The sequence below is a fragment of the Sinocyclocheilus rhinocerous genome, unplaced genomic scaffold (genome assembly GCF_001515625.1).
Source record: "Sinocyclocheilus rhinocerous isolate Xijiao unplaced genomic scaffold, SAMN03320098_v1.1 scaffold1371, whole genome shotgun sequence".
NCBI lineage: Eukaryota > Metazoa > Chordata > Actinopteri > Cypriniformes > Cyprinidae > Sinocyclocheilus > Sinocyclocheilus rhinocerous.
The window spans coordinates 236460-244957 of NW_015637531.1; the positions used below are offsets into that span (position 1 = coordinate 236460).

The 8498-nt window shown below is 36.8% G+C and overlaps 1 pseudogene; it reads right to left on the reverse strand.

Annotated features, from left to right (window-relative positions):
* The window catches only part of LOC107748918 (IQ and AAA domain-containing protein 1-like), a 64055-nt pseudogene that overhangs the window by 7591 nt on the left and 47966 nt on the right, over window positions 1–8498 (reverse strand).

Here is an 8498-nt window from a genome sequence, read left to right on the forward strand (position 1 = left end):
TTGTCTCCTCTGAGGCTGGGACTCTAAACAGTGTTCTGTGCTCGTCTCTGCAGCCAAACACAGAACAGTTAGCATGCTTCGCTCAAACTTTCATCATGGCATTAGAGCTAGCGCACCGCTGTCGCTTGCAAATCAAAATGATGGTGTCATGGGCGTAAACTTGCAGATTAAGGGGCGGTAATATTATAATGAGATCCCTTTGCAATGTCACAAGGGGAGCGAAATCAGATGCGCTCGTTTTTTCAGACGCTTGCAGAAAAAGGCTTACCAAAACAAAGTTACTGGGTTAATCTTTTTCATGTTTCCTTGGTTGGTAGATGCACCGGGGACCTGACTATAGCACTTAAAACCTGGAAAAGTCAGATTTTCATGATATGTCACCTTTAAGACATCATTCTCAGAATATCTTGGCATCCACCCATCTCTCCTTGCTGCGTTCTTGAGAGTTCATGATAGAAGTAGCAATGTCTGTTTCATTCTTTTGAGTTGGATCTTTTTAAAGAATTCAGTTAATTCACTTCACAAAACTGCTTTGAATGATTAGTTAACAAATTAGAAATGATCCAGTTCTTGAGTTCAGCTCACTTACTAAAATATATATAGAAACATGTTAAATGCTCACTGGAAGGGAAATGAATAAAAACTTAAATTTCTGTTTGTTCATCAAACAAAGTTTTAGTGAATATTATAGCAGATATTACAATGCTTTTAAGTTGTATGGGCTATTCTGAATATACTTTCATGGTACCTAAGTATCATTTTTGAAGCTTGAAAGTCTCCGTCTATATTCATAGTAATTCATAATTAAATAGAAAGAGCAGTATCATTCTAAAAAATTCTTCTTTTGTGTTCTACACAAGAATACGGGTTTGGAATGATATGAAGGTGAGAAAATTATGTCAGAATTCTCTTTTTTGGGTGGACTTTTCCTTGAAGTGAAAAAAAGCCTGTGTAACCTGCCCTGAAATAAGAGGTAGACATTGAGAGCATAGAAAAGCACTGTAGTAATACAGGCTCATATTTTGTATGTAAGGGTATCTTTTCCTTAAATTTCCAGCTCTCTTTGACATCTCAGTGATAACCAGGAACCATTGCCCTTTAAAGGATTAGCTCACTCTGAAATGAAGTTTTGCCGAAAATGTACTCACCCTCAGGCCATCCACGATGTACTGTAGATGAATTAGTTTTTTTCATAAGAATGGATTTGGAGAATTTTAGCACTACATCACTTGCTCACCAATGGATCCTATGCAGTAAATGGGTGCCGTCAGAATGAGAGTCCAAACTGATAAAGCATTACAATAATCCATAAGTAATCAACACAATCCAGTCCATCAATTAATGTCTTGTGAATTGAAAAGCTGTGTTTGTAAGAAACAAATCCATCAAGACGTATTTAATTTCAAATTGCTTATTTCTTGTTGCTTTCTTCAGTAAAAAAGTTGCCTCATCTGAATCAGGAGAGAAATATGCACAGATCAAGCACCATTTATAAGTTTATACTGTAAGAACTCATATTTTGGCCAGAAGTGATGGTTTAAAATGAAAATCCCGTAATGATGGATTTGTTTCTCAAAACCACACAGCTTTTCACTCCACAAGACGTTAATTGATGGACTGGAGTCATGCTCATTACTCATGGATTATTGTAATCTTTGGTGAGTAAGTGATGTAATGCTAAACTTATCAAAATATCCATCAAGACGTATTTAATTTCAAATAGCTTATTTCTTGTTGCTTTCTTCAGTAAAAAAGTTGCCTCATCTGAATCAGGAGAGAAATGTGCACAGATCAAGCACCATTTATAAGTTTATACTGTAAGAACTCATATTTTGGCCAGAAGTGATGGTTTAAAATGAAAATCCCGTAATGATGGATTTGTTTCTCAAAACCACACAGCTTTTCACTCCACAAGACGTTAATTGATGGACTGGAGTCATGCTCATTACTCATGGATTATTGTAATCTTTGGTGAGTAAGTGATGTAATGCTAAACTTATCAAAATATGTTCCAATAAAGAAACAAACTCATCTACATCTTGGATGGCCTAAGGGCAAGTACATTTTCAGCTGATTTTCATTTTTGGGTGAACTATTCTGTTAAAGACTATAACCAGCAGGGGGCGATAGTCACCACAGTGTGCCAGCTGTGTGTTGCATGAGTAGAGCATAAATTACATCCTAATTCAAAACTATCCTAAATAATATTAGAATTTAATTTAAGATTAGAATTAACATGTCTAAAATCATAATCAATTGCATGCCTGGTATAATACTCTTTGTGCTTATGTGCATGCTTTTTTATAATGAGTTTATAATGCTTTCCTTTTTCCTTTTTTTGTAGTTGAAAAGTATTAATGAATGCAAAGCCAAAGCTGCAGCTGTATTTGTTCATTATATAAAAGTAAAAGTTAAGAAGTACTACTACTTAGAAGGTAATGAATATAGCTATCAAGATACAGTACCCGAATACTGCTTTACCAGACATAAAGGCTCTATTGTCTCAACTGGATAATTAGGTTGGATCACAGTTGTTTTTGAATGCTGAATAAGAATTTAAAACAATATTTATAAAGACTGTAGGAGTTCCAGCTGTATCTCAGGTATGAATCCTTGAACAAAATAACTTTCTAGTGTACAAATGGTTCCAGTAAAATAAACATCCTGAGTTTTGCATGTGGCTCAATGGAGAGTTCAAATTTCTAGGCCAGTGAGCACCCCCTTGAGGATGCCCATTTGTGTCTCATAGGAAAAGTTTCATATGCTATTAACCATCCAGTGCTACACAATCAAAACCATGGACTTCACCATCATCAGATAAGTGCATACTGTTATTGCACATTGTAAGTGTGCAGAATGGAGTTGTTGAATGTTTATGCGTGAATGAATATGTATCCACGTGTGCATTTTCCTAGCACCACGAATTAAACACGATTATTCAAAACGGAATTACACTTCCTAATCTCTCCTGACAGCTCCATTAAAAGGGCCATTGTGTTATGGAGGAAGTCCATTTGACTTCAGAATGTCTGCAAAGTTTATCAAGTATAAAATGGTTACAGATAAGCACAATGAGCGATACTGTGAGAAACTTGTGCTTTTTTACAACCACCTTAAAAGTGGTTGTTCTAAACATGGTGCATAGTTCATGTATTTCACACTGTCCCAATTAACAACTGCCAGCTTTGATATGCTCAAATCAGATTTAATGGTGGGAGTGATTATATTTCTCGGGATGGGTAGGTAATAACACATGAAAGAAAAGAAAAGAACACAAGAAATTCAAATCTAGTGGGTAGATCTAACAAGACTCAATCTCTTCAGTGAGAACACAGAGAAACAAACCTCAGGCCAGGGCAGGACAACTATCAAAAACGCATAGAAAACTAGGATTTATGTTTTGTAAGAAAAGCACACATTGAGTAGGAAGTGAGAAAGTAGAATAATAATGAACCTAATGATGAATCTTTTCTCTCTCTCTCTTTATTCCTCTTTTTAGCAAGCTTAAAACAGAATGAATTTCTATGTTGGCTAATGCTGGTTTATATTTATTTTGGTGCTGGACAGGGTGAATTTTCATTTCATGCAGACTTGAAATGCAGAAAATGATTCATTTGCTTTTGTTGTATTGGGAGCTAGATTTGTACTTGCAGTGTAGACACTTTTTTTATCCTCCTCTGGGAATGCCGTGATGAGGGACCTCTGGAGAGACATCGCACTCTTTTATACCACAGAGATCTTGAGAGATATAGATGTCCCAACTCCTGTGTGTGATTGTTTTGCTGCTGCTGACTGAGGTGTCTTGTTTTAGCACTGAACTCTGTGGTAACCCTTTTCTGCCTAGGGCTACAAATCACTGAGGGAGAGTCTAACTCTCCCTGCAAATTGTTGTTAAGGTTACAGCCCACCAGGACAGCATGTGCATGATCTGCCTTGATCCCTGTGCTGATCCCATTGAGCACAGGTTGGGTTATTAAATGAGAAGTGAGTGGTATAACGTGAATGTTGGTGTTGATACTGTGATATGGGACACCAGGCATTGCTATGGCAATGAAGCATTCGCTCCAGAGAAAGCTACAAAAGTCCATGAGCTGCTTACTAGGGTCAAGTACAGTTCAGAAGGCCAGACAGAGTGCGTTCTGCACCTACTCTGACACACACGCACACCCAACTGAGTGCATGGATCTAATAGTACTGCTCCTGAAAAATTGATGTGAGCCACTATAAAGTTGCCTAGAGGTTCTTTAGTGCAATGGTGCCATTGGGGCACCCTCAAAAATTGTTCAACATTATAGCTTCAAGTTGTTTGGTGCTTCATAATGCATTCGCATCAGTTTTGTCCATTTTTGGAAGAGATACTTAAAAAAAAAAAAAAAGTGAAATTCGAAAAAATGTAGTTTTTAAACAGTTTTTACTACAGGCACAAAACTTTTTATTGTTATTTTTTTTAGATTAGAGATAAGATTTTTTTTACACATTAAATTAGTTTTTACCACAGGCACAAAACTTTTTATTGTTATTTTTTTTTTAGATTAGATAAGATTTTTTTTACACATTAAATTATGCAGACATCTATAAGTTAGAACTGTTTCAAAATACTGTAAATTTATATTGTAAAATATATTTAGCCTGTTTATCATATCTACACACACGATCAGGGACTGGATTTCATTGCTAAACATGGCTATACAATGCCTATTGATTAACCACTGCAGCATGAAAAATTCATTATGCTTTAAAATATTAAAGAGTAATATTAATGTTTTTGTTAATATTGGTAATTCTCAGATTGTATGTTCTTATAGATTTCATGTGAGGTTTTCAAATAAAATGTCTTTATTTTTTTGCATCACAGTGTTTTACATTTTAATTTTTACATTTTAAAGAATTTCTCAAATTTTAAATTAAATAAAAGGTAACAATCAAAACTTTAATATTTTTGAGCACTCACTTTTGTGCACTCAACCATAGAATATGGTTTTAATTAGTATGTTATGACTGTATTATGACTGTTTGTTCCACTGAATGCCACAATTTGCGACATGCAGATTGTGGATGCGTTCTGCATTATAAAACTGTATTTATAAATATTTATCTCTCATTTCGCAGAGTAGCAAAACATACGTCATTATAGTGACATCACCAGAGTAGTACCAGACACCAGGTGTTTTTGAGCATTTTCATAATGACTAAAATAAAGGGAAGCAGAGTTGACTAGGCCTGACTAGTCAGAGCTGGTTACACTCACCCAGAGGCAGGATGCCATACAGTGCGATGAGCTGTCTGACATCAGAGAGAGATGGCATGGGCTCAATATCTGCTTGCCGCAATGTTGTGCCCAGGTAACTTTATTCGCCTAGAGAGACAAGGAAAAACTGCTTTACATATCCTATCAAACATCAGACATCACTGGCTGCTTGCCAGCACTGCATCACGCCACCGTTACAACCCTGGTTTCCATGGAATATAAAAAAAACAATGTCAGAGTGACAAAGTTGTTCCATCACATAGCAGTCAATGTGGTTTCTATACTTTAAATGCCACACCCTGTTCTTGTAAGAAAAGAAACAAAATTATAAGGCTTCATATTTTGTGCCATTTTAGAGCAACATGAGGTTGCTACGCTGTGCTGTTGAACCGTTGATGCATAAAATCCATTGTGATTACACACACACGTTCACAGCGTTGTGATTCAGCACTGCGCACGTGTCTGTGATCAAGTCGTTTTAGCAGTAAAGCCCAGTCTGAACCACTGGGCAGTGCACTGCATCATAAAAAATAATTTATACTGATATACGACTGATTTAAGTCTGATTTCAATGTGCTTGTGAATTTTTAAGAAACAGAAGCACATGAAAACCACTGAAAGCAGTCTGTAAGTTGTTCTAGGAAAGACCCCTCAATGTACAATAAACGTTCACGTCAAAGCTACAGCTCTGAAATGGGACTTTATATACTTTATGTGATTTAGCTATACTAATTATTTCCAAGAATTATCAGCAGGAATACCGAAATGTTTAGTAAACAAATGACTACAGAGGCAGTTTGGAGTCCATAAGTGTGACCACAGCCATTGAACTGGGACAAGAGTCTCTCTTTTCATGTGGCATTACACTGTGCCAGGAAACAGAGGGGAGGGAATGATTCTTAAGGGGGCCTTCAACTTCTTGTGCCAAATGAAGATCTAGTCTGGTACCACTGACAGAGTGGACTATATGATTTGACTGTCCAATAATAATAATAAATAATTACATACATAAATAAAAGTAAGTTACAAAAAAATGACAGTGACAGTTAAAAAAATTACGTTTTTTTATCATAAATTTTCCAATTTAAACAAATATTTAAATGATCCATTTATGTAAATATGCTTAACTTTACTAAGTATAATTATAGTTCTTCTGACATACTGTTATACTTTTAATTAATTTTATTTAAATACTTCACATTTATTCAGATATATGTACACCATTTATAGACAATTCAATTAGAATAAAATTTGAGACGGTGACAAATGATGTCAACTCAGGTGGACACCAGCTGCGATCACTTTTTTTAATGGTGCAATGGAGGACAAAGGCTCAACCCAGTGCAGTCATGCTGAAGTTTTGTGTCTTTTGAGCCTTTGGGCAATCAAAAGCTTTTGTTATCATTTTGTCTGCATTCACTGCAAATCATGCCATTTTTACTTCCTTTTCAGCTTTTCCAGGTCAGTATGTCTGCATTGGGTTGTTTAGCCAAGTGTATAGTGTAAATGCAGATATTGAATATGGATCACTTTAAAAATATGATGTATGCTGGTCATCAAAAGAACCTGAAATAATACACTTGGCTAAACAACCAAATGCAGACATATGACCTGAAATGCTTAGGCCGAAAAGGAAGTAAAAATGGCACGATTTGCAGTGGATGCAGACAAAATGATAACATAAGCTTTTGTTTGCCCAAAGGCTCAAAAGACACAAAACTTCAGCATGACTCCACTGGATTGAGCCTTTGTCCTCCATTGCACCATTAAAAAAAACTGATCGCAGCTGGTTTCCACCTGAGTTGACATCATTTGCCACCGTCTCTTTTTCAATGATGTCCAAAACGAATTGACAGGGAAGTATCTGATCTGTCCGCTTACATGACAGATGCAAACACACATATCTGATTCATATCAGTTATTTCCAGACCTGAACCTGAAAGACCTGAAACTGATCTGAGAATGTTGGAATCCATGTGCTTTTTTCTGCTTACATGTTCATGGGCACAAATGTACTGTGCCACATGGGCACAAAAAAAAAATCACAATTGGGATACTTGAACCGTTATGTAAATGCGGCCTTTTTTTGTGCATACATTGGAAGTGAATAGGCACCAAAATGGTTTGGTTGCCACCATTCTTCAAAATATCTTCTTTTGTATTCCGCAAAATAAAGAAAGTCATACAGGTTTGGAATGACAGGCTAAGTAAACAATGACAGAATTTTCATTTTTGATTGAACTATCATTTCATTCAATGCGGAATTGACCAAATGAAACCAGTTTTCGGGACAGGTAGTTACAGAATATCCAAGACTAAAAAGATGTGACTAATCTCAGTGATGATTGTGTTTGGTTTTTACCAATGTAATCTGACAACTTGACGTTCTTTGGCCTGATTATGAAGCCTTCCATTACAAGCTCCTCATATAGAGATTCTATGGTCCTAGAGGGAAGACAAAAAGAGACGTAGACAGAAAGTTTAGGAGAAAGAGCATTGCAAACAAGAGAGCAAACTGATCAGTCATGCTGAGTATCTGACGCAACCTTCTATTACATCACAGCGTTCAAAACCAGCCATGATTTCTTGTGCTCCACATGGACATCCACCAGTCAGCCCCCTGAGCTCCAAACCCTGACACTCAAGACACTCCCAGCACTTTCCAAAGACGCAATCCCTATACTGCAGAACTCTCACAGTGCACTGGTGTCTAACATATTACATCTCCCAGTGTAAACAGTGGCAGGGGTCAAAATCGCGTTTGGTCTCGTACTGTACTCTACCTTGTCAGTGTCGTGCGCTTTGCTTGGCCATTTGTTGTGATAAACAGGAAAGTGTGTTCAAGTGCCAGCAAAACAGTGTAAAGAAATACTCTTTGTGAGAAGCAGTCAATCAGCAGAAGTTAAAAGCAGCTTGTAAGTGTATTTATTTCTTGTCTCAGTGTTTAGCGCAGTTGTCGTTGCTAGGAAACGCTTGTTTTGTTTACTGTGTGGAGACGTGCTGAAATCGCGTTTGGTCTCGTACTGTATCGCGTACCTTGTCAGTGTCGTGCGCTTTGCTTGGCCATTTGTTGTGATAAACAGAAAAGTGTGTTCAAGCGCCAGCAAAACAGTGTAAAGAAATACTCTTTGTGAGAAGCAGTCAATCAGCAGAAGTTAAAAGCAGCATGTAAGTGTATTTATTTCTTGTCTCAGTGTTTAGCGCAGTTGTCGTTGCTAGGAAACGCTTGTTTTGTTTACTGTGTGGAGAC